The 26,363-nt window shown below is 37.8% G+C and overlaps 1 long non-coding RNA gene across 1 annotated transcript in view; it reads right to left on the bottom strand.

The window, feature by feature from the left end:
• The window catches only part of LOC135698463 (uncharacterized), a 29,955-nt gene extending 25,922 nt beyond the window's left edge, over positions 1-4,033 (bottom strand). The window contains exon 1 of the long non-coding RNA XR_010517488.1: positions 3,884-4,033. This is a non-coding gene — a long non-coding RNA (uncharacterized LOC135698463). The remainder of the gene's footprint in view (positions 1-3,883) is intronic.
• Between the last annotated feature and the right edge of the window lie 22,330 nt (positions 4,034-26,363).

The raw sequence follows: 26,363 nt of genomic DNA, 5'->3' as shown, positions 1-26,363 counted from the left end.
ATTTTTTTTTACGGATCTTCAAAAATTTTGGTTGCCATTCCTCGCCCCCCTGAAACGTGACGTAATTAGTGAACGGACCATCATGGGATTCAGTTTTTGTATGTTGTTGTGGCACATGATATGTTGGATTCCTTTCAGGTCAAAGTTAATCGAAAACCCTTTAACGCCGGATTTTGTAACAAATGCACACAAACACTTAAATATAGTCATTTCCCGATCTTGTCAGACTGAGTCGAATGATGTATGTTACTCGTCCTCGGATCGAAAGTCGGTTTTCCAAGCGGTTTATGAAAAATAATTTGCAAGATTGGATAATCGAGCCTCCGGTTAATCGAGCCTCCGGATAATCGAGTCCGGCCTGTAATATCAAATATATTACTTTAACAATATGATCACTCGTTCGCTTACCTAGCGAACCAAATTTTCAGCGATGAAAGCGCTTCTGTGGTCAAAAAGGCTGCCAATGTATTTGTTTATCTTCACGAGGGGTTAACCAAATTAAAATTTGTATAATATTCCAAATGTATTTATTTCAACATATGATTTTATTGTTGAAAACAGTGAAAATAATTTGAATTTTATTTTTGTAATAAGTGCTATATTTGCACCCCTCACTTGCCTATTGATGTTTGTTGCTGACATTTTTCAACGCTAGATGCTGCGTGAAGCAATATTTTAATTTTTCATCATCAACATTCACATGTTCAGTATTCTTCATGATTTCGTAAGGTATTTCTGCCTCCCTTGTAAGAAAACGTAAGATAATTTCCAGAAGCACATGTTAACAATAAGCTGACAAAATCCAAATTGTGAGTGCTTATATAGACTTGAGGCCCAAGCTTCGTTATCCCAAGAAACATTTACGGTTTTATTATGGTCTTCAAGTCCATTCGAAGCCATATAATCCTCTTCACAATGATGATAAAACCGAAAATGCGGATTAGGTATGTTACGCTAATTTCGGATTTTCATACCGGTTAGCTGTAGTATACTCATGATTCTCTGAATGTGTCTGATACTTGCTAAAGAGGTTGAATTGGATATAGAGGCAACATCTCATAAATTTGGCAGGTTGTCTGCCCTATTGGAACGAATTTTCCCATGACTTTAACAGATAACCGATCGTTACAATTTCGACTTGTCGTCTCTTTCTTCAATATTTGCCATTATAGTCCTAGGCATTTTAGCCACCAATGAAAGATATTGTTTTTGAATTCGTATATATTTTCCAATTTGTTGTTTGTTAGAAGCGAATTAAAGCCTTCGCATCGTTGGCGTATTACAAATTATAAAGGCGGCGTGTCAAAAATGGTCTGGCCGGTGCGCCGACTCAAAATCATCAGTGGCGGTGGAGTATGAAAAAGTGTCGGCGGTGAAACAGTTCCAACAGTAATTGTGTACACATTTAAAACAAAAAAAAACTTATTTTACATTTAATATCAACCAATTAGCAACTGCCTCCAAATCTAGACCCCAGTTGTTCAACACTAGGTTAGAAGTGGTTCTGCCTTTCGTTCACGGTCTACGGGACACTACCTTGTGATGGATTTATTAATCACATCACTAGAGCCATTTACCATGAAGCAATATTTTATGATTTTTCCTTCTAGAACTTTGAGAAAAATGGTTTTTGCTTTCCCTGAATAATTTACAATAGTAAGTAAGGTAAAGTAAGAGCGACCATTGTAAAACAAAATTAAAATACACTCAGCTCTGTTTGAGCCCGATTGTTTTTCGTCCGTATTTTTGATCGTGTGATCGCAAATTGCTACCCAATTTTAATTGTATGCAAATTCATGGTAGTTTACTCGGAAATTTGCGCAAATTATCGATATTGCATACAAGCTTGTTAACAGTGCGATGCTTATTGCAAGCTCTAAATTAATCCTTTGTTTGTATCTTGAGGTCAATATGACCCCAGAAATTTTTACAATTTTGATTATTCATCAAAACGATTTTTTTTTTCTGAAATTTTTGCATACTTCTTGATATGCCTGTCTCTTAGTTGAGACATACTTTGAATTTTATTCAATATCCGTTTTGAAGGATTTTTGTTATGAACTTAGCTTTATTTTAGAGGTACAGATAAAGGGTTAAACGAGGGATGTTTTACGTGACGATTATAATTCAAACTTATTTTTTGTAGAGTAGAGGAAAATTTACAGTATGTTCAACTAGATATTTTACCTGGCCGTCTTGATACATGCTTTTGTGGCTTTAAAACTGTGTTCAAGAAAATTCATTATTTAAAGAAATTCATGTTATCGAAATATACTATCGTAATGATGTGCAGTTACTCAGTTTTCCGAATATTTAACGCTAAAATGAATGAAGCTCTCGTATATTCCACACCATAATCAGTGAGCAAAAATCATTTCCTCAATCAACCCATTTCTACATCCAACCACAATCTTTTCATTACCAGCCATTCCAATTTGATTAGCATTTTCCATCTGTTAGTGAACCATTTTCCCAACCATCATTACCAGTGGTTCATTGGAAGCACGAAAGAAAGTATGTAGTCGTATCTACCAACCATTCGAAAACGTAGCAAAAAAAAAACATTGTGGGTACATAGGCATCTCGGTCTGCAGTTGGTACCCGCCAGCAGTGCCAATTTCCTCCATTAATTCAACACAATAACACTTTCCCAGTTGAACAAAAGCAGCGATTCGACGATGCACAACAACACCAGCCACCAGCTGCTGTGGATCCCTCGCTCTCCACCGCCGCCCACCCGCAACCTTACTGAACAATAGATTTTCCGCAAAAATGAGCAGAACAATGGTCGGTCGGCGACCACAAGATCGTTGAACCACGGGGATCGGTACACGGCCCTCTGGCCCACACGGACGGATGGAGGCTGTGTTTCGCTTCGCACTCTATCCACCAGCATGCACACGCAGAGGGAGAGAGAGAGAGAGGCTAATAAATAGAGACCACGGGCACCAACACAACCACCATAGCCGTCCGAACGAATGGGAAAATCGCTAGAGTTGCTGGCACTTTTCCCCGTTATGTGGTCGTGTGTGTTTATAACTTTGGCTTCTTTTTGGCCGTCTTGCCATCCTCGTCGCCACTTGCTTTCATTCCTCTGGCTACTGGCACCCTTTCACTCGCTCCGAGTTGGTACACTGTGTTTACACTACCAAGGCTATAGTGAATGATTTTCACACTTTTCCTCACTTTTGGCACTTTTCACACTAACACATACACACGATACGACCAAAACACTAATGGCGCCTTGACCCCCTCTTGTACGGACGACCGACTTGGCGAGAAACTCGCAGTCAAATCCTTTTGACCTTAGGCCATCGTCGTCGTCGTCGTTGTCAGGAATGTGGAGTTGTTTTTCCCTGTATGCCTTTGCAGCACAGGTCCTTCCAGATCACTCGATTAATAAGCACGTAGCTCACAAGCACTACCACTAACGAACTACAGAGGCCTACCGAAAAGCAGCACCATCGAGGAAATGAAAAATAAAACCTTGCCGAATAAAACACCAAACTCCTTCTTCGCATTCGCAATTACTCTCTCTTATGGCTTTATTGTAAAACACACCAGAAAAATACCACAAGACATAGTTCAGCTGCCCAAGAGTGGCTTTCCTTTTGCTAACTACGCGTTTTCTGCGTTATCCAACCTTGCGGGGGCCCCCGATTTCGCTTGTCCTTGGTCACTTTTGCAGGTGAAACCGTAGTACACCAGCTACAACGCAACAATTATGGCGTTCCACCTTGGATCCACACTTTCGGCATACAACACGGTTCTCGATTGCTGACGGTGGTCAACATATCCAACACTGTTCCCGTTTTTCTTCAACCTTCCCGAATCATCCGTGTTCAATCCACCATAGATTTCTAGGGGGACCCGTTTTTGTTACCTTTCCCCGAGACGAACGAAGCAACCCAACTACTCTCTAGCTCAACAACACGACTACGACGACATCGCGTACCATCGAAGCTAACCCTCTTACAGACGGACGGTCGGACGGACGTGCAGAGACGTAGCAGAGGCAGTGAAGCAAGGTGGAACGAACAACACACTCTTTAGCAGCGCAGCACCATCTTGTCAAACACAGCAATGAAAAAGCAAAGTTATTATTTTGAAAACAGCTCACTCGCACTTCAGCAGTGGTGTGGGTCGTGGTATATTGCGCTGTCTCGTTTTTTCCGCCTGCGTTCAGGTTTTCAGCTGTTGTCATACACATCAGGCAGATGTTTGTGACTTTACACCTAGGCCTTGATGGACCCCTCGTTGCGGTATTGCGCGTGCGATGGAAAGAGACCGCACGATACCAAGCGAGTTGCCCGATCAGTGACGGGCAAATGCGTCATCTTGACAGTCGAATGACAGCTGTCAGATTGAATTGTTTCGGAAACGTTGTACGCCGAGTAGCACACATTAAGGCGTATTCATGGTGAATGTTTCAACGATTGGTGGAATTCAAGCATGATCATAGAATGGGTATATTTATTAGGCTCAGAATATGTAAGACTCTCTTACAGTTTCGAATAAAATAAATGCGAAATCTATAAGGATTTACAGTGTTGTAATTGACCACTTTCTAGCTTTTTCGAAAACAAAACATTTTTTGCGTGGTGGTGATGCCCTTATATATCATGTAGCGGTCAATTAGTCCAAGTTTTAAGACCGCCTCAGTGACCAGATAAATTGGCCGAAGTGATCTAAGGTTTTTAACGACCTAGCCAGTACACTGAACCAATATGACATATTCCTGTTATGTGGAGGTCTAATAAATTTGCACTATAAGAAAATCTAATGAAACGATATGATTCAAAATGTGTCAGGTAAATTCTATATGAATAACAGATACATTTACAATGCTGATAAGTTGGTAACTTTTATATAATCGTCATATGATAAATGAAAATTGGTAAAATTATAAGAATTAACGGAAATGGATTTGAAGCCTATAAGCATAAGCTTTACTTACTACAATATCATATACATGTCATAAATCAATCTAATTAAAATTTATATGCAAATCACAAGAAATTTACTTATTGCTTTGACACATATACTTAATCGGTTCTAAAAATAAATCAAAAATGAACATCCAGGCATTGGGAGAGGTGGTGTGCTTGAGTGCTTTTCACACAGTTGCGTTTTTTTTTATTGTATCTTATTTGGGATTCGACCCAGGACTGTTGAGGTGTGATCTCGGGTGTGATGCTGTCGGTGTCTCCGCTTGATTCCACTGGACCACGGCTGGCTTAACGTTATGCTCGCTTTGCTAGTGTGAAGACAAATAGCACTGACAAATGTATGATCCGTTTCGGTGGTGTCGTTTGTTCAAATCTTTCTTAATGCACCTGTGTGCAATAAACCAACGACTAAATTATATGAGTTCATGGAACTGGTTCATGAAGTTCCAGTACTAGTGCTGGAATCTGAATAAGCCGTGTAGAAGACTTATAATTAGAATATTAGCAAAGTAAATATTGCAGTAGAATCATTTTTATTTTCAATCTCAATACATTATTTTCTGGAAGATCTGATGGGACAAAAACAAATAAAGATTTTCAATGCAGTATCATTGTTTTAAGCAATATTTAGTTCGAACAACAGTCATCCCAACTAGCAATTTTAGCTGCAGATTAGCTTATACAGCCAAAAATTGGCTTATACAGCTAATTTTTGCCTGTATAAGCTAGTCTGCAGCTAAAATTGTTTGTTGGGATGTTCAATGAGTGTACGATAACATCGTTGAAAATTATCTCAATCATTTAGGCAAAACAATCATATAATATGAAAAACCATGCCAAAACAAATGTTTGCCGTTGAATTTCCTAAAAGGCAAATTTATATGACTATCTAATGATTAGGATAGATCTGTTTACAATCTTCAAACGTCAAAAATCAAAGGAAGCTATTCCAATAAGATATACATGTTTTCCTATAGCGCAAGCTTTAATGACTGTCCAATAGTTTCTACATGCCTGTTTACACCCGACATATCAACAAACGTCAAAAATAATTAAAAGCAACATCAATAAAATATACATGATCTTATAAGACAAATCTTTTAGTGAGCAATATTCATCCCGAAAACAGGTTTATTTTGCTGGATTTTATTATAGTGCTAACTTATATGGATTTCCATTAGTTTCTAGATGTCTGTTCCCACCCATGACATAGTAACAGGTTTTCACCATAATATATATCAGACAATATTAATATACATCTTACCCATCGCTAACCACGTTCAAGGTAAAGGAATATCATGTACACACAAAATATAAAAACTGTATCAATAAAAATAATGTATTTTCAAATTGAAAGTTTCTCATAATTCGTAGTTTTAACTACGAATATATTCAAAATGAAAGTCACGCTATGAGTTTAAAAGAACTTCTTTCAATTTTGGCTTGTAATTTTAAAAGTTCATTATTTGAAAGAAAAATTGTTCAACTTTCAATAATATGTGTTCATATCAACTTTTACTGGCAGCCCTGAACCCTCATTTGCATTTCCCGCCTTTGTCACTCTGACCGCTAGTGGAAATTAGAAGTGGCAAAATTTCGCAAAATAAAATATATATACTATCTGAAATCTAGCATTGCTGTTACCATTTTCAAGGATTGCGTGAACATTTAGAAAAAAATGTTATTGTTCCTGTAAAGGTTATTAAAATTTTATTGAGTTTTTGTTGGATCCAATAAATTTGATTGATTACATGATTTTTCTGCACAATTTCAGGTTACTCACCCTAGTTTTATCGCTTCCGTAAGTACCACTAATGGAACGTTAATCCGGATTGGTTCTGCTATCCAAGTCATATTGATCAAACTGGAATGCTCGTTACTTCTACTGACCAAGCCGGTCGTCAAGTCACAGCGTAGATGCGAAGGAGTCGTGGTCTATGTAGTCCGCACCAGTTGCTGTTGGTGGATGTTTGGATGAACTCACCGTCATGGACATTGATTTATCCCAAACGGTGGGACCGGTCCCCGAGTCAGTTGAGTTTCCCTGGAAGTCTGATCAGCTCTACTGGAGTAAATTTGAGACACCGAACTCGTTATTGTGTAAGCACAAATGCGATTTATGCCGAATATTTAAGCAAACTTTATCATATTTTCAGGATGAATTATGCAACGGCACATTTGTTCACTGTAATTTTGTTAGCACTTGATACATCATCTCGAATGGCATGAAGCTTGCATTACATGCACAGTTTCAACACAATCGGACAAGGGGTGCTTCTGTCGGATATAGGCTTTGAGAATCGCTCTTCGCTGCCAGCAGGTAGAGGCATCATTTCCTTCAACACGCATGCATACATGTACAACGTGATTTTATTTGATTTTAGTCAATTTCATCTCATATGACCAAGCCAGAAGCTGTAGTGATTGGACCTGCTGGAGGAAGTTATCTACTTCTTGAACACCCTGCGTTTGAACAGCATAAACAACAGCAACTGTACATTTCTCAAACACTGCTGCTATCTATGTAATGGAGGAGTCCCGCAGGAAACAACAGCAGCAGGGAAATGGTCAGTATGTTGGGTTTGCGGCTTAATTTGAAAGACAAATAGGTGTGTCGATATGGATACATATCATTATGTTGGGTAATGTTAACAATATTTTACATTGAAAAATAAAAACAGTTATTTAAAAGTTTTGATATTCAGTATACAATAAAAAAGATGACAAATGATATTTTGATGTTGAAAATGCTTTTATTAAAATTAAACATATTTTATATATTTAAATCAAAGTGGCACATATGTCAATATAAGTATACAAAGCTTTTATGTTGAAAGTTTAGTTTGAATAAAAAATAATACACTTTTAAATTTAACACTGTCAAGCTTTTGATTTGACAGTTCTACAATTAAATTTGGAAATTTCTACATTTAAAAGTATAGGGCACGTAACTTTTGAACTGACAATAGGCTGACTTTTGTTTTGAATGCTAACGACTTTCTACCAAAAAGAACCAAAGCAAACTTTTAATTTTACCCATGGTTTTTTTTAATTTCATTAACGATAATTTTTTGTGTGTACTAAGTATGTGAATTTACGATAGAAAGCATTTCATATCGCAGTCATATTTTTTTAAGTGATAAATAAACCGAACATGTCGATTTGTTTCAGTGTATGCTGCGGTGTCGGTGGTAATGCTTATATATAGAGATGACTGGAAGCGTACGTGTGAGTGAGGTAAAATTCATTACTCTACAACTTCAGCTACGTTTTTGTTGATCGTTAATTTTTCACCGAAAATAATTAGTAAATAAATAATCATACATATTTTAGAGAAAAACAGATTATGTTCAGGAATGCTATCTAGCGGAGCAAAATTAATCAATCCGAAACGAAGCATTTTTGCGACTTGATGTCATGCGCAAAGTTTCTCATCATAGTAAGGACCATCTTTTGACATAAACAAATAGTTCAAAACTCTTCCGCAAAGATGGCACCGCAATCTAACGTCTTTCTCTGACGTTTTGGAGATGCCTTAAGCAAAGTTGTTTATCTTGAGAAAATAAACAACTCTTTTGGAGACGTAAAATTTCCACCGCCTACACACAAAAACAAAATTTAGTAAAAATAATGCAATTTCAAATTAAAAGTTTCCTAAATTCCGTAATTTTAACAACGAAGATATTGAAAATAAAAATTATTTTTTGGTTCGAAAATGTTTCTTTCAGGTTCGACCAGTGCATTTTTTTAAAATGAAAAGTGTTCAACTGTCAAGAATACATTTTCTATGCAAAGTGTTTGGCAGCACTGGACCTCGGTTTGCCGCTTAATTTGGCTTGACGCCAGAAACGAAGAGCGAGGAAAAGTTGGAAAGGACAATTTTCCTCCGTGAAAAATAATAATCGCATCAGGTAAGCGATCAAATAACAATAGTAGAGTTTAATTAGAGATTTTTATTAATTTCAGATAAAACGAAACAATATTCATCTGCAAGCGGACGAGATGGCTCGGAATGCAAGTGAGTGTTCGACGACTACTAATAGTAGATGTTAAAGGTATATAACAATACATTTAATATTCCACAGAAACCCTCACCGAAAACGATCTAATTTGACACCTTCCTTCCGCTATCCGCTGCCGTTAAATCTCCACCGGTATACACTCACGCTGCTGACAATGCTGGAGGTTGTCTTATGTCCCTAACCCTGTATCTGTGACATCAGCATGTACCTGTTACTGTAGCAGGTTTACTCAAAGCAAGAATAGCTGCAAGACGCAATAACGTAAACATTAACAAAGATAACAATCACAATGTAAAAAAAATATTGTTGGATCTTATTGAAAAATAATAATGAAGAATATTTCATACTTATCACTAAAATAAAAACCAAAATATTTTTTTTCAAATAATTTTTTTTTTAATATTTTAATTTAAATTCAAAAGGCCCATTTAATTTTAACTACGCCACATTTTCAAGTCAAAACTAATCCTCTATTAATTTCAACACTAATACATTTTTCATTTGACAGTTCTACAATTCATTTTGAAAGTTTGAACTTTTAAAAGTATCGAGCGCACAACTTTTGAATTGACGGTTGGTTGACTTTTATTTTGAAAGCTAACCGTTTTCTACCAAAAAGAACCAATGCAAACTTTTAAATCTACCAATGTTTTTTTTTTTAATTTTATAAACGACTTTTCTTTGTGTGTACTAGGTTCCGTTGAAATGTGGTTGAAAATATGTTTTTTCTTTCTGTTTCGGTTTTTTTGCGTACAACCATATCATGTTTTGTTTTTCTCTTATGAAAATGCATTGAATAAATAACTTTTGTCAAGAAACTTACTGGATTAAGCTTCAAATTTTTAAGATACAACAGCAACTTTTAAACTTTATTATCTCCGAAAAAAACAGCAATTTTTAAACTATATTATCTTTTAAAGCGCAAAAAATCACAACCTGACATTTTCAGCAAAAATTAAGCAATACTCGATAAACAAAATATCAAAATTTGAGAGAGGTATATTTTGGTGTTCTTGAGATTTCTTGATTTTAATGGAACATGTTTTTTTTTCAATAACTTGTTTTAATGCATTGAAATGGCGTTTTGAAGACTTGACGACTTTGGCAAAGTTTTTTATCTTGATAAAATAAACAACTCTTCTTAAGACGTCAAAACTCCACAGCTTACTGTTTTGGTTTCTGAACGAAAAACTTGGACAGATTCAACTTTTTGGCCACATCCCTGACCGAAGCATTGGGATTCCGCTTGAACGCTTTCACGACACGCTTGTGGTTCTGATCACTAATAGAACATCCATTCTGACCGCATTTCTCCTTCCGTTCGATGCTCAGAGTTTCACAGTAACATTTAATCACACGACTCACCGTTGACTGCACGATTCCGAGTTGTTTTCCGATGTCCCGATGAGAGAGTTGAGGATTTTCCAGGTGCTTGCGCAAAATCAATTCGAAAAACTGACGGCGATGAAAATACAGTGTAAAAAATACACCCTAAACTAAAATTTGGGTAGAATTTTCAAGAGAAAATACCCACAGTACAGCGTTTTTTTTTTCCATGATGCAATTTGATGTGGGACACCCTTTAGTCGAGTTGGTATGAAATTCGTCATAGATAATTGTGAGCAATTCTCTACGCAATAATCAAACGACTCGACATGACCTTTTCCTATTTGGATGAATCTTTGCACACGTCTTTGATATGGGAGATCATGTTTCTTTTCTACAGGTCAAGATACTGTTTTGACTCAAGACTATTTTTTAAAAGGGCGTAAATGATTTCATACAGACATTTAACAAAAAAATAATTACTTGAAACCCGTTGATTGTAAAAAAATAGTATTTTAGAAAATGTTTTAGATAATCAATATGTCTTTACATATATAATATTGCATAAAAAAAAAACACAAAAAAAAATAATACATGTTTTCAATCCATAGAACGTACGATAATTTTTTCCTGAAAAGACTTCAAGTTCCACGAAAAAAAAAGTAACTGTAGTTCTAAAATGGAGCAACTTAAAATACGAAAATACGAAGAGGCAAACCAGATGGCTGAAAGCCTTGTAAAGAAACAAAAAAACGAAGATTCTTGAAAAAAAAAAATCATGCATTTTTTTCTAATTTTAGGTTTTTGCATGAGTTGTCACATTATAAATTTTGTTATTTAATTCTTTGAAAACAATTCTCGTGGTGAGTCACATTCTAAATGCAGCCGTTTGAAGGTAGTGTACACACTTAAAAATAACTAATTTTACACGTGACAGAATCCATTTTCGACATAAAAGATGAGACGTAAACAAATATGTCATGTAATATTAAGTGCTCCGTGACTGAAAAAATCGTTGATCGACGAAAAGTATGTATGATTAAGCTGCATTTCGCGTCTGTTATGACTCAAATTTATGTAAAAATTGACGCTCCTATATGTCACTCTCGGAGCACTTAAATTTACTTAATTTTTTTTATGTTTGTAGACAAATTTGTTTATTTATTTAAAATATCCCTTTTTCTTAAGTTGGTCGTGATTCTACCTACAAAGATAATATTTTCGAGAAATTGTAATCATAGATTTCAAAATAGCGTCAGATATTGATTTTTAATGCCTACACGTTGTAAAGTCCAAGAGGAGGTTGATTTCGGATCCCTAGATTGTTTTAAATAAACTTGTTTTCAGCTTGAAGCTCGATAATCGAATGCGAGCTCTCAGTGTTGTTTATTAGCTTTTGTAACGTTGATAGCGTTGCAAGTATTACTGATTCGTTTTCCAGTGGGTAATATCTTTTCAGATCTAACGTTTCATTTGTTATCTTCGTCATTAGACGAGTACACTTCACACGTCATACCGGTTCTAAAAATATCCATATTGTGGGGAATTTCGCAGTATTTTCCAGTTTCCCAGAATCGCATAAAATCTCGTTATTTGGTTTTTATCTCGATTTCTTTTCCGTCGATCTTGTTTTCTGTACTGAGTACCAATGCTACCGACGCCAGGGAGGTAGCTCCTACACCTGGACCCTACCTTTCGACCGATCAACTCATGAACCGGGGAACAACGGCTTTACTTTCCTTCTGAAGGAAGGCGTGATCAGAGATGTTATGCCTCAGAACATGCCGGTGGCACCGACTGGGATTGAACCCAGGCCTTTTGGGGTGAGAGGCAATCACGCTTACAACTACAACACCGGCACCGCTGCGATTTGGAATTTGCTTCGAAAAAAAAAAACTTTGTAATAAAAATGTGACGTACAGTCAAGATTCCTATAGTACGGTTAATAGGGACCGCACAATGGGAACCGGCATTAACGAATACACGTACTGTATGGGATTAGAGCTAATTGGGGACAAACACTTATTGTAGGGTAATTTGAAGAGGCAACTTCCTGGTGTCTTCTGAGAAGTTATTAACAAGATAGATGACCACCTTTTGGGAAAATTTTGCCTTCCGAAAGTCGCAATTCTGGTCCTCCGGAAGACCCGGAACATCCGTAAAAGTGGTCAATTCATTTAACTGATCCTAGAGCTCCGCGATTTTTTCGAAACCACTCATATACGTCTTATAAGAATGAATTTGGTCTCAGTTAGTGTAATCTTGCGTTCTCCAAAGCTGTTAGATGCCCAACGTTGGGTATAATAATATTTACCTACTGTTGGGTACAACTAACTTACTTTTGGTTAAAAAGCTAGTGGAAAATTCCATACGAACTGCACACAAATAAATGAAAATTACTTTGACCCGCTTTACTTACTTTTGGGTTCCTGCACTTTAGTGAAGAGATTAGTGAAACGAACTTAATTGTGGGCTCTTTTTTCTAACCGTGTGTGTATAATCCTTATGAGCGGCGTTGCATCAACAATCAATACGAAACTAACGATTTTAAATTGGCTCACCACTTTAGTAGCCTATTGGTCCCAAGCAAACGATTAACGTACCCTATTCTAGTTGAAATTCTATTACTACACTATGTTTGTTTTGATTCGCTATGAAAGTTTGACAGATAACATCAGGGGTGTGTGGATTCATGCAGAACATGCAGGGGTGAGTGAAATAGCTTGGGACTGCTTGGGACCGTTGTTCTGGTACTGAGTGAGCCAAAAATAATAATGATTTTCTTTGGGACCCAGTGGTCTTAGAGTTACCTCTATGGTTGCATCGCGCTTATGAGCGGCGCGCTTCGACCGTCACCAAATGAGAAGTTAACATAAGCGCGACAATAAAAGTCCTATGTTTTAGGGGATTATAATGCCCTCAAAGGTAGACCAGAAACCTAGCCTTTCGTGATGTGAAGGCAACGGTCTATCAGCAGCGAAACCGGTGGAGAACATTGTTGGAGACAGACTCTATAGGATGATGAATAGACTTCTGTAGTTTGTTTTGTGAGGGTTGCAACATTATTTGAAATAAGGGTACTCATGAGGTCTGATTAGCTGCCTCTTTCTCTAGAGCTCACTCTAGAACCTACTTTTAGATTTATAAGTGAACTGCTGGTCTGAGTTCTCTGGTATATTCAATTAGAGGATGTTCCTGAATATACAGTCAAACAGCACGTAATGGTGTGAACCAAGGTGACTACATATAGGTGTTCTAATGTGTCAAATTCATGATTCAGCCATGTTGGATTTTTGTTTGGGACAGCGATCGAGTTTGTTTACAATTTGCTCTAAAACCGCATTTTTTCCCCCCGCGACCTCCTCGCCTATATAGTGACAAAGCTGTATCACCATTTATATACCCACCATGGGTGTGAACAACTTCAATGACAGTTGTACAGCAGTGCTCCCATTTTATTCACAACAATACAATGCGTACGAGATTGTGCCGAATCTAATTTTGACACAATGTGCTGAGTGACTTACCCCTTGACATCAGCTTAGACATCACACGAACCTAGTCAAACCATGCGTGTAAAGTTTTCATGCACGTGATTTGGCCATCTGATTCTGATAATAAAACAGCAAAAAAGGTTATTTTCCATATAATTCAACTTAATTGATTTTGGTATCTATGAGAGATACGTATTTCGACTAAATACAATGTGCAGTCTTCATCAAAGTCATTCCCACTAAACAACTTATCATAATCTAACCCCCTTAAGTACTCATCCCCTAGGTAAACCTAACTAATAAAAACCAAAGATTTATGTAAACTAATGGTGAAAAATCTATACAAATCTCTAATAAGGAAAATTCCCAAAGACTTGGTAATGAAGTAATGAAGTTGGGTTGTTAGTACTTAAGGGGTTTAGATTTTGATAAGTCCTTCAGTGGGAATGACACTGATGAAGACTGCACATTGTATTCGGAATACGTATCTGTCATGGATACCAAAATTAATTTAGTGGAATTAAATGGAAGATAACCATTTTTGCTCTTTCATTTAAGCATTCCACTAACAACCCAATTTCATTACTTCAAATCTTATTCTGATTTAGGGTTCTGTTTCGATTTTACAAGCTGCACCAGGGCGGCACTGAAAACGAAAACTGGAAGGATTCCGTTAATCTTTTTCTTAATAAATAAAGAGTTTCCGTATAAATCTACGCAGAAACTTTATCAATGGTTTTCCTGCTGAGAGGCATCTAAAATTAAAACAGTGGGTCAAGTGAGTCCATTAACAAATCATTTTATGATATTTTTATAATATTTTCATGAAACTTGCTCTTATTTTTTTAATGGTTAAATACCCATAATATCTTCTTGACTATCTCGAATAGTACACACTCCAAGGGGTGTTCAACTCTGCACATCCCAATCTAAGCCGAGTACTATATATGTGCCGAAAGCTAGGGCAAGCGTTGTGCCGAACGTGCCGAAGTGTGGCAATCAAGCTATCAGTCTCAGTAACTCATGAGTTTGGCAACCCTGCACTTATGACTTTTGAGATTGTGTGTTTACATTTTCAAGTCAAGGACGGAAAAAGGTTGTGAAACTTAATTCCAATATAATATTCAGCGAGCTGGTTGCCGGTCATCCACTTCAAGAAATGGCGGTGGTGTCAAAAGAACGATGATTTGGCAAACAAATCTCTGTGCGTATGTTTCGTCTGTCCAAAACCGTCATGATAGATCGAAAAATGAAATACAAAACACCAGTTTATAATAATTTACTTTTATTTCATCATAAATAAAACATTACCTTTCTTTGTTGGTTTTCTATTTTTTTTTCTTTTGTCTTGTTTTGCCTTGCTTTTCTGTACGTTATTTGCAGCTTTGTTTTAATTTTGCGTTTGCATTTGCTTTTCATACTCTCTAGTACAACTACTATAGTTTTTTTTTCTGCCGTACTCTTTCCTAAATTTTCCAACTCACATTTTTTTTTTCTCCGTCTAACACATTACATCACTCTTCCACATTCCATATCTGATATTGATTAATTGAAAATTCGGAAGCTTCTACAAATTGTGTACGATTTACTTATTACTGTTTTTTTTTTTTCATTTTACTTTGACTTTTCCATTCACTTCCTACATTCCAGCTAATACCGTTTTCCATATACTCTTTGCTATGTTTTATAATAAACATACGTTATCCTCATAGTAACCATTCTATTCTACCTGTTTTTTCATTGTTTATGCTTCAATTACAAGTAATATGTCACAATTTATACTAACCTGTTGCACAGTGTAATGAGTGTGGGTGTACAATTCGACTTTTTAAACGATTTGTTTTTGCTCTGTCATTTTATCATTTGAATTCACGTGACCCGCGAAAACGAAACAGAAATTAACACTACAATTGGAACCGAAAACTATCAAGTTGGCGTTAACGATTTTTCTTCTTCTTTCTTTTGCTTACTAACAAAAACAACTGTCAAACGACTAGGTCGACACTTTGAGTTCTTCCACTGCAAAGTGGGAACGTTGAAGTTCGTCCGGTATTTATTTCACTTTGCTTTGTTTGTTAATTATTAATTTATACAGCCACACAACCTGGTCTGCACAGCCTACTACGAATACAAAATGTTGCTTTGTTTGTTTACAATATATGCGGTTGCTTAAACGACCATTTTTAATTCTCTTCGAAAAACTTATCGTGTTTGACGTAACGGAGAAACGAAACCCCTATTAAATGTATATGTTGCGATTCTACTACGGTGGAAACGAAAGCCGATGGTTTTAGCTTAAATTTTCTCTTGGTAAATGGTCACAACTTGTGGTTTGTGTGTTGCTAAAACTTTCAAACGTCATCTGCTTTACGAGTATATGTGTGAGTGTTATTCATTCGATTTGGTTTGTTTTCCATTCATTGAACTGTTTTTTTGGTTTGAAATTGTAACTTCGTTCTGTACTGTCTAAAAGTTTGTTTCCATAATTGTTCGATTGGTTATAGAGTTTTCTTAAAAAGATTTAATCTGTCTTATTGCACTACTAGTGAGAAGAGACCCGAAAACGTCTATTCTACAGAAGCAAATTTCATTTTCATTTGTTGTTGCTTGCTTTGGTGGAATTGTTGTCAGCGCTTTCACTACTACAAGCGTAGCGTGTTTTAGTAATATTTTTTTGTTTTGGTAAAATTTCTTAATAACCCTGCTCCTAGTCTCAATTTTCATTTTATCAATAGTTTAAGTGTTTCGAAAACATCAAATAATTCCTGCATCTAAGATATTCTGATTTTGGTTTAAATAGTTGAATCGATAAATATATATATGTATATATATAGACTTCGTTTGAATTCTCCACCTTTCAACACCGTATTTGTATGTGAGTGTAAGACGACGTACACTCTATGAGGGGTACTGGTTTGTCTTGAAATTGTATCTGTACTAAACGGGTGATGGGCGTAACGAAATGCTGATTGTGAAACTGATTTGAGCTTTCTGCCAGAACCGAGTGCCACCTTGCGCCACCATTTTGGATAAGGCCCATATTCACTGACACCGCAAAACGAGTCCCACAAAGGCAGCCAGCTGAATGTGGGTCTTAAGCCTTCCGCGTGGGAAGGAGCACCCTTTATGATTAAAATGAAAATAACATAAACAAAGGATTGCATTTCGGTTGTCACAGTGGTGGGTGGAGAGTTATGTTTGTGCTTCGGGTTTTACTTCTCTGGATCTTATGTTTGTTTTCAATGTAGGCCTTGTGGAAACGTATGTGCCAAAAATATGACAGTTAATGGTGGTTAAATGAATGACTATCCCCAAGCACTTGAACCGCTGTGGGGGTCGTGTCTATTCACGAGGGGAGTAAGATAGCATTAGGTTTCTTTCTTCCAGTAGTAGTAGGGTGGTTTACGTTATGGCACAAAATGAACTGAGGTTCGAATTAAATTAGAGGAATGATAGTGAGTTTGAGAAATCAGAACTTCTTGCCCGACTGTGGTACAATGATAGATGATCGAAGCGAAATGGCTTATTCTTATATTCTTTTCTTTTAACCTACTAGATTGATTGCAGCTTGAAATTCGTACTTTGCTTATGGGATACTAACAAAAACCAACATTTTTAATTCGTTGTTGAATCGACACAAACAAATCAACTGCATCCAAAACGATACGGCATTCCTGTGAGGGATGTATGTAACAATTCACATTACGGGTTTATTATTCTAATTTTTAAGGGAAAACGGTTTCGTTCGGATTCAACTTATCGGTATTTCAATTCCAGCCGAACTTAGAGGTGTGCATTTTTTGGATAATATATCGAAGACAACATCTCAAGAAGACTGACCATCACACGTTAAGAGACTTGCAATATCCAAGGGGGGGAGGTGGCTGTCAAATACGAACAATCGTCGCCTACCTCGCATGCCTCGCATAACTGGTTCCAAACGTAAACAAGCCATAAGAAACCTACAGCGATTGTTTACGTTTGGAGCCAGTTTCATACAAGAATGATCAGTAGGCTGATTTGACAGCACGTCCCCCCCCCCCCCAGACAATATCTCGCTATCTGACGCTCGAAGTTATCAACTTACACGGCGAATGAGAACGACCCAAATTTGAGTTTAGTTCACTCATAATCGCCAAAAGTGCAGGAACTCAGCGATGAGTAATTTTTTTAAAATAACCGATTTCTCGCGAATTAAAGCTCAATCTCGAAAACTAACAACACAAACAGGTAGAGAAATGACTCTTCTATCATTTGGTATAGTTTGTTTGCAAGATTGAGCTTTTATTCACGAGCAATCGGTGGTTGACGTGTTTGTTTACAAAAGCAATTACGCCCAAATCTTAAAGTTCTCCGGAATTCCCGAATTTGAGAAAAGTTAAGATTGGATTCACTCAGTCTATTGGTACTACTCCGAGACTGAATAACATTTTCGTCAATTTCCTCATTTTCCGGCAGATTTTTTAGGTTTTCCACAGGAAACCATGAGACAAATTTTACTCATCGCTGAGTTCCTGCACTTTTGGCGATTATGAGTGAACTAAACTCAAATTTGGGTCGTTCTCATTCGCCGTGTGGACACAATATAAGCAGGACGTCAAAGATACCTAAAAAACAAGATATTCCATTTAGGGTGGCCAGATTATTTTCTTGAATATCATACTTTAATCGATAGATATCAGTATGTCATACTCCACTACTTTTCAAAAATTGAGCGGGAGGTTGATGGAGGAGGTGTTAAAAATAAACATTTTCAAAAATAATTTACGGATTCTTTAAAAATTAACATGTTATATGAACCAATTTGGGCTGACCACCCTGATTTCATTAATCAAAATGTCTAATCTCTTCGGTGCTAGCTTCTAGCGGTACTATCGAATGGTATCTTCTCCACAGTCCACGATGCATGAATATATTGCAAATGGACGACGGTGTTGACTGCCTCCAGCCAGAATATGTCCAATTTTGAGTTGATCAGCATTCAACGAGTCATTTCAATGATTGTCCGATTATTTCTCTTTTGTTCCGAGAAAACAAACAGCCTTGTATTGACGGACAATCCAATTTGCCTTTGTGGCTAGCTGCTCGCACGCTGAGTAGATAGAATGAAGATTGATGATGATTCTGAAGATTTCCTGCAAAAAAATGATGCGCGATGCAAGTATATGCGAGAAATGCAAGAAGATTTTTCGAAGATTGATTCGCTAGTGTGAGATTTTTTGAGCATCTAAAATTGAGATTTAGATGTGTCGCCTCCCTCGGTATGAACGATGGGTGGTTCTCCCAGCAGCTTGTGCAATTCACGGTTCATTCGCCTCCTTCACATTCCATCTGCATTCCACCGTAAATGGTACGCAACACCTTTCGTTCAAAAACATCAAGAGTGCGCTGATCTTCCACGAACATTTTTTTTAGACAATCAACTTCCTGGTGTGGCAAACTTTATTCGACCGGTGCCTCCTTTTTCTTCTATTTAATTCATTTATTTAACGTCGGTCCCTGTTCCACAATCTAGTGCCAATCACCGACGCACATCGATTGCCATTCATTGACGATAATTGAATGTGCAGGGAGGCGGCTTCCACACCAGCGTAAGATATCGCACCCATGCAACACACATGGTCCGGGGACCAACGGCTTTATTTCACTGACCTCGATTGGAATTGAACCTAGACCCATTGGGGTGAGACAACAGTCACGTTTACCACTACACCACCCGTGCCGGCTGGAGAATCCTTTGGAGTCCAGAGTGAGCATGATTCTCTGCCATAATGCGTCAGTGTATTTCTCTGCTGGTGTCGTTATCGGCGGTCACCAGTGAGCGCAGATACACGAACTCGTCATCCGTTTCCAGGAGTACTTGCCATAAATGTGAATGGCGAAACCCTACCAGCTATTGCACTGGAATTCGGTTTTATGCTTTGGTTTGGAAGCAGGGTTACTTCAAATAACTTTGCTATATTTTTTTTTCAAATTAAGGATTCCCTGGATGCTGTAATTTAATTTAGTTCTTGTAAGTTACAAGAACAGGTTGAAATGCATGTGATTGACACATCAATTCTGTCAATTTCACATTCAGACAGTCACAATCAGCCATTTTATGATTCGTGAACATTCACTCAGAGAGAGTGCTCACGAATCTTAAAATTCTCAGGATGCTTCTGTGCTTCATCCCGAAGTTTCCACTACATCCGTAGTGACTTTTCAACACAATTCTCTAGCAGCACACTTGTCGCAAAACATTTGTAGCAACTACTATGCGACTTATTCCGGACCCAATAAAGTTGCAGCAACTTTTCATGATGGAAGTGTGTTGCTTGGGTTGTCTCTTTCAAAGTTGACTCGAGATCTTGGCCCGCATTTGCAAGGCTCACGAACAGTCCGGAATCGATGGCATTCTATGCCCACGTTATCGGAATACTACCATAGAGGTAACTCTAAGACCACTGGGTCCCGAAGAAAATCATTATTATTTTTGGCTCACTCAGTACCAGAACAACGGTCCCAAGCAGTCCCAAGCTATTTCACTCACCCCTGCATGTTCTGCATGAATCCACACACCCCTGATGTTATCTGTCAAACTTTCATAGCGAATCAAAACAAACATAGTGTAGTAATAGAATTTCAACTAGAATAGGGTACGTTAATCGTTTGTTTGGGACCAATAGGCTACTAAAGTGGTGAGCCAATTTAAAATCGTTAGTTTCGTATTGATTGTTGATACTACTCGGTATTGTACAGCTTCTTCAGATACGACACATGGGTGGACATCAATTCTGTGGATGCTTCTTCAATTATTCCCAGGTCTTGCAATTCTGAACCGAAAGCACTGAGACCCGAATAGGATTCGAAGGGCAAAACGAATTATGTGGGACATAGAGAAGAAGAAGATTTCTTTCGGAAGATATTTAGTGATATGAGGAATCGCTGTTCAACGATTACAAACTGAAGATAAGTGTTCCAAAGATGCTCGAATTAGTGACAGATTAAAACAGTATATCCTGAGGAGGAGGCGTTAGGTTCGGATGACGATTCGAATTCAGATCAGGAGCAAAATAGGCAGCCTGCAGTAGTAAAGGCCCAAGCATAATGACAGAGGAAGCGGTACAGCAGCGTAAAAGCCTAATCTGTGGAAGCCTACTTGTCGGATTGAAAACTAGTTAGGACCAAATCGACTTCGGTAAGACATCTGGATGTAATTTGTGACAACTATCAAACTTGCCGTTTCCGTTCCGCTTTCGCCCACATTGCGTTTGGGTCTTAAGAAGCAGTGCTGCAAAATATGAACCGTTCACGACGATATTGATAAAAGCGCATTCATCCCTATCAGGAAAGTGTCCTGTCAATTGTCAGTATATTCAGCTAAATTAAAAATAATAATGATAAAGTAAAATAAAACCAAGTAGCCGCCAAAGAAAACATTCATCTACGATCCCAACTGCATTTATAGCAATAATGTGAACGAGAATGGACCAAATGGCACTTTTTGTTGACCAGTTCCAGGCCAAGTAGTAAAAAAAATTTTAAATTGATTAGACTTTCTCCAATTTGCATGAAACTTTGCATAATTTTGTATTATGGGCAATCATTGATATTCTTGCAAATATCGGCCATTTTGGATCTTGTAATTTTTTTCAAAATGGTGTAATTTTTCAACAAATTATAGCACTCAAACGTCACTTCTCATCGAAATGACGTTTGAGACAAAGTTGTTTAGGAAAGTAAAGTTATTCAAGGAAATCCTCAGGATCCCTCAGGAAAGCTCAAAGGAAAATTAAGGAAAGCTCCGGGAGGACTAAAGATAAGTTTCGGAAGCATTTTCTCTGCCAGCTTTAGCATAGTAAGGGAACTTCATAGACATCCGAGAGGAATTCAGAGCTGTTTCGAAGTGCAGGGAAGTTCCGAGGGAACTGCTGAACAATTCTGACAATTTCTGAGAAAACTGCTGAAAACTTTCCAGCATTACACGAGGAAATTCAAAGAAGTTTCCTTGGAACTGCCCAGAAGTTCACTTGAAAGTTCCCAAAAATGTATTAGGGTTCTCTAGAATTAAATTTCTTGAAAGTTCTTTCCGGAAGTTCATGAACTTGTCGACAGATCCTCTCTGGAATTATGTGAATTGCTGGAAAATACGTGAGCATCACTAAAATTTCGTTAACGTCGCTGAAGAACCGTGAGCAACTTTGAAGATCCGTGAGCGTCTTTAAAGTTCTTTGAGCTACTTTCAATTTGTGCGAACTTCCCTGCAATTCCATGAACTGTTCTGAATTTTCGTAAACTTATCGGCAGTTTCGTTTGCTTGTCGGAAGATCGGTAAACTTGTTGGAATTTTCGAGAAATTGTTGGAAGTTCCGTGAAATTCTCGGAAATGGAGAAGTTCAGAGAACTTCCGATAAGAAATTCAGAGCAGTTCAGAAAACACCTGACAAGGAGTTCAAAGGAATTCCGACGCAAGGTCAGAGAACTTCTGACGATAAATTCAGTGAACTACCGAGAAGAAGTTCTGAGAACTTTCGACGTGAAGTTCAGGATACTTCTGATGAGAATTTTTGTGAATTTTAAACGTTCTCGTTCAGAAGAAAAGTTCAGAAAACTTCCGAGCAGAAGTTCAGATAACTCCTGAAAAGAAGTTCAGAAAAATTCCGAGGAAATGTTCAGAGAACTTCCGAGGAGAAGTTCAGAGAGCTTCTGGCGAGACATTCTAAGAACTTCCAAAAATAAATTCAGAGAGCTTCCAACGAGATGTTCAGGGAACATGCGACAAGAAGTTCAGAGGACTTTCGAGCAGAAGTTCAGAAAACAAGTTCAGAAAACACAAAGTTCAGAGACATCAGACATCTTTTGACGATAAGTTCAGAGATCTTCCGATGAGAAGTTCAGAGAACTTTCAAAGTGAAGTTCAGAGAGAAAATTCACAGAACTTCCGAAGAAAATCTCAGATAAGGTCTCTGAACCTATAGCGGGAACTTCTTTGAACCTCTCGTTGGAAATTATTTGAACTTTTCATCGCAAGTTCTCTGCACTTCTCGTCAGTAGTTCTATGAACTTCTCGTCGGAACATGTCGGAAGATCCGAAAACATGTCGGAAGTTCCGTGAACTTATCAGAAGTTCCGTGAACTTTTCGGAAGTTTCCTGAGCTTCAGAGAACTTCCAAGGAGAAGTGCAGAGAACATTCTACTATAAATTCATAGAACTTCCGACTAGAAGCTCAGCAAACTTTCGACAAGAGCTTCAGACTGACGAGATGTTCAGAGAACTTCTGAGGATAGGTTCAGAGATTTTCCGACAAGAAATTCAGAGAACTTCCGACTAGAAGTTTGGGGACCTTCTGATGAAAAGTCCACAGCACTTGTGAGGATAGGTTCAGAGAACTTCCGACGAGACGTTCAGAGAATTTCCGAGGAGAAATTCAGAGAATTTCTTACTAGGAGTTCAGAAAACTTCGTACTAAGAGCGCAGAGATCTTCCAAGGAGAAGTTCCGAGAAGTTCCGAGAAGTTCCAAGGAGCAACTCAGAAAACTTCCGAGGAGACGATCAAAGAACTTACATCGAAAAATTCAGCCAATTTCCGACGAATTTAGAGGACTGTCAAGGAGAGGTTCAGTGAACTTCCAACGAGAAGTTAAAGAAATTCAGAGGAGAACCTCCGACGGCATGTTCAATAAACTTCCGACGAGATGTTCAGAGATCTTCTGACAAGAAGTTCAGAGTGCTTCCGACGAGAAGTTCAGAGAACTTCCAAAGAGATGGGTATTATTTTCTTTGAACAATGTATAACAGGCGTCAGAGCTGTTTTTCCAGTGATAAGATACAGAGTCTAAATATGACACTGTCACTTCAAATTTTCTAGAGTACAAATCTCGGACACCATTGTGGTTTTGCGCTTGAAGTTTACAATATTTACTACGTTGCGTAAGCGTTGGGATGCATTTTTCGTCATTTTATGTTTTCTGTTGGCTAATATTTATGTTCGGGAAGATTTGAATTGATAATGATATCCTTCAGAAAAGGGTTCCCAGACGTTTCACCTTCACCAAAATCGAAGCGACTCTTTTCTGGTCCAACAATTGAATAAGGCCTAGCAGCTTTTCTAGACAAAACTTTGGAAGTGCTTTCCTCACAAAGCATAGGCCGCCCATGCAAACCAACAGCATCATCGTGTAGGGGTGGTTTGCGGGGGTGGCCTACGAATTTCAAGGAAAGGGCTTAAACCGATTTTTTACAAAGGCTGATAGCCCTTTTTTCAATTGTTTGACCAGTTTTGCCAGTGAATACACGCACAAAATCTAGATTAAATCGTGTTTATCTTGCATAAGCTGCATCTATCGCTATTGGCGTTAACGACACCGTCGAAAAATCGTCTCTTCTTGCAAAGATCGACAGTTTCTTACGAGGTTTCTTATGAGATTTTTTGGGGGAGTGAAAGAATAGTACAAAGTCCACCATGCTTCACGCACAGTCTGACGTTTACTTATGGATATGACCATAGGAGTAAAGAGCTACAGAGTCGCCGTCAACGGCAATTAGAAAACATCATTGACAGGTATGATGTGACAAGCACATTCTTTGGAACCTGTTCTTGTAACTGACAAGCAAAGCATGTGGTCTTATGACAGTTATTGATTTCGTTATTCTGACAAACATGTGTATGCGAAATGAGCATCTGTCACCTTGAAAATAACGCGATATTTGCTTTGACTGGCAGCACTGGACGTTTGAAGTTTTCATTATTATCTTGACAAACGGCGCCGGTGGTGTAGTGGTAAGCGTGATTACCTCTCACCCCAGCAGGCCTGGGTTCAATCCCAGTCGGCGCCACCGGGATGTTCTGAGGCATAACATCTCTGATCACGCCTTCCTTCGGATGGGAAGTAAAGCCGTTGGTCCCCGGTTCATGAGTTGATGGGTCGATATGTAGGGTCCAGGTGTGGGAGCTGCCTTCCTGGCACGTCGGTAGCATTGGTGCTCAGCACGGAAAACAAGATCGACGGAAAAAACAAACCAAAGGAAAAAAAAAAAAAAAAAAAAAAAAAAAAATATTATCTTGACAGTGGGTGCTGCTTCTACTTCAAATCGAATGATGGATGCGAACCAGCCTCAGGCTGAAAGCCTCCTTAATAAAGATAAATCAATCAAATCGAAAACGGAAGCGATGACTTCTTCCATAATTTACTGGTGAATCTAAATTCATCCGCGATTATTGGCTATCATTGACTCTGATTATGCTGGTGCTTTGTTTGGGCTAGCAAATTAGCGAACAATGTCATTGTTTACGTTTGAGAAATTAGGGTCGAATTAATATGCAGTCGTTGGCTGAAGTTGCTTCTTGTTTATCTCTGGTAAGAAGGTCTAAGATTTAAATAAAATACATTGAATTTATCAGTATTTATGAACTTTCAAACCATTCTTCGTTACATGAATCCCTCACAGAATTAACCCAAAATAAATGAACTAGATAAATAAATCGAAATTAAATTAACTTGCTGACGTTACCAACTAAACCGGTTTCATCAGCAAGTTTGCACGGCATCTGGCATGAATTTCTCTTCTGCTGTTCTCTTAAGCTAGCCTGTCTCTAAACTTGTGCTGAAAACAGTAACTTATCGCTTATGTTGATTGTGTTAAATAATAACTCATTAATATTTACGAGTGCTTCGATTTCTTAACCATAACTTAATCGATAAATTATCAACCGAATTGTGTAACTTTGAATACATTGCTGATGTTGCATAACTTTAAATCTTCCAAATATGTACACAAATACGCATTTAAAAACAATTCTCGTTCAACTTTTACCATAAATCGTAAAATATTCACGTTTTTGCTCCATCGCAAATATAACATTAACCATTTTGAATGATTATACTTCATAGTTCACTAGTGTCTGCTTCATTCAACCACTGCCTCTCGTCCAGTATTACAATTTAAAACAATTATCTTCTACTGCAGAATCTGGATGTCATATAAATATTAAAAAAAAAGAAAAACCTTTCTGTTTCACATTGCCACATACAAGATTAAAGATTTTCAAACATATGCTAAACTCGCATCGTCTCCTACACCGACGAATAACGCCGCCGCGCTGCTTGCCGCGCAACGAACTCCCTAAAAGCGTTATTGGTTTGCTTCTGGTTTTGCGTTACCTACTCCATTGTGGTTGGTTTAGTTTTGTGTTTTTTGGTTAATCTCACTCTTTTAAAATCTAGAAAATAGCTCTACCGTTGAAGTTGTCGGTTCATCGCATTTCACCGACTGCACTTTGTTTTCCTCATATATTATCGGCTAAGCATCTTTGTGTCTGTGTCTGTTGTTTAAGCCCTGAAGGTGTGTGTGTTTTTGAGTGTGCTGTAAACTATTTCCCGAACACGGTCAGAATCACCCATTTTCATTAAATAGGATTTTACTCATTGATTTAGTTTAGCTTTTAATGAGTAACTGTTACTCATAAATGGATATCAGTTACGCATTAATGGGTAATCAGTTGCTCATAAATGTAGATCCCTTTTCATTGGAAATGGGTGCAATTTTACCCATTAATGGGTAGTTGATTCTTACCGTGAATGTGATGTGC

The sequence above is a fragment of the Ochlerotatus camptorhynchus genome, unplaced genomic scaffold (assembly GCF_037179485.1).
Source record: "Ochlerotatus camptorhynchus isolate MF236.1 unplaced genomic scaffold, CSIRO-AGI_Acam_v1.1 ptg000086l, whole genome shotgun sequence".
Taxonomy (NCBI): Eukaryota; Metazoa; Arthropoda; class Insecta; order Diptera; family Culicidae; genus Ochlerotatus; species Ochlerotatus camptorhynchus.
The sequence above is the reverse complement of the archived record's forward strand: the minus strand, read 5'-3'. Positions and strand labels throughout refer to the sequence as shown.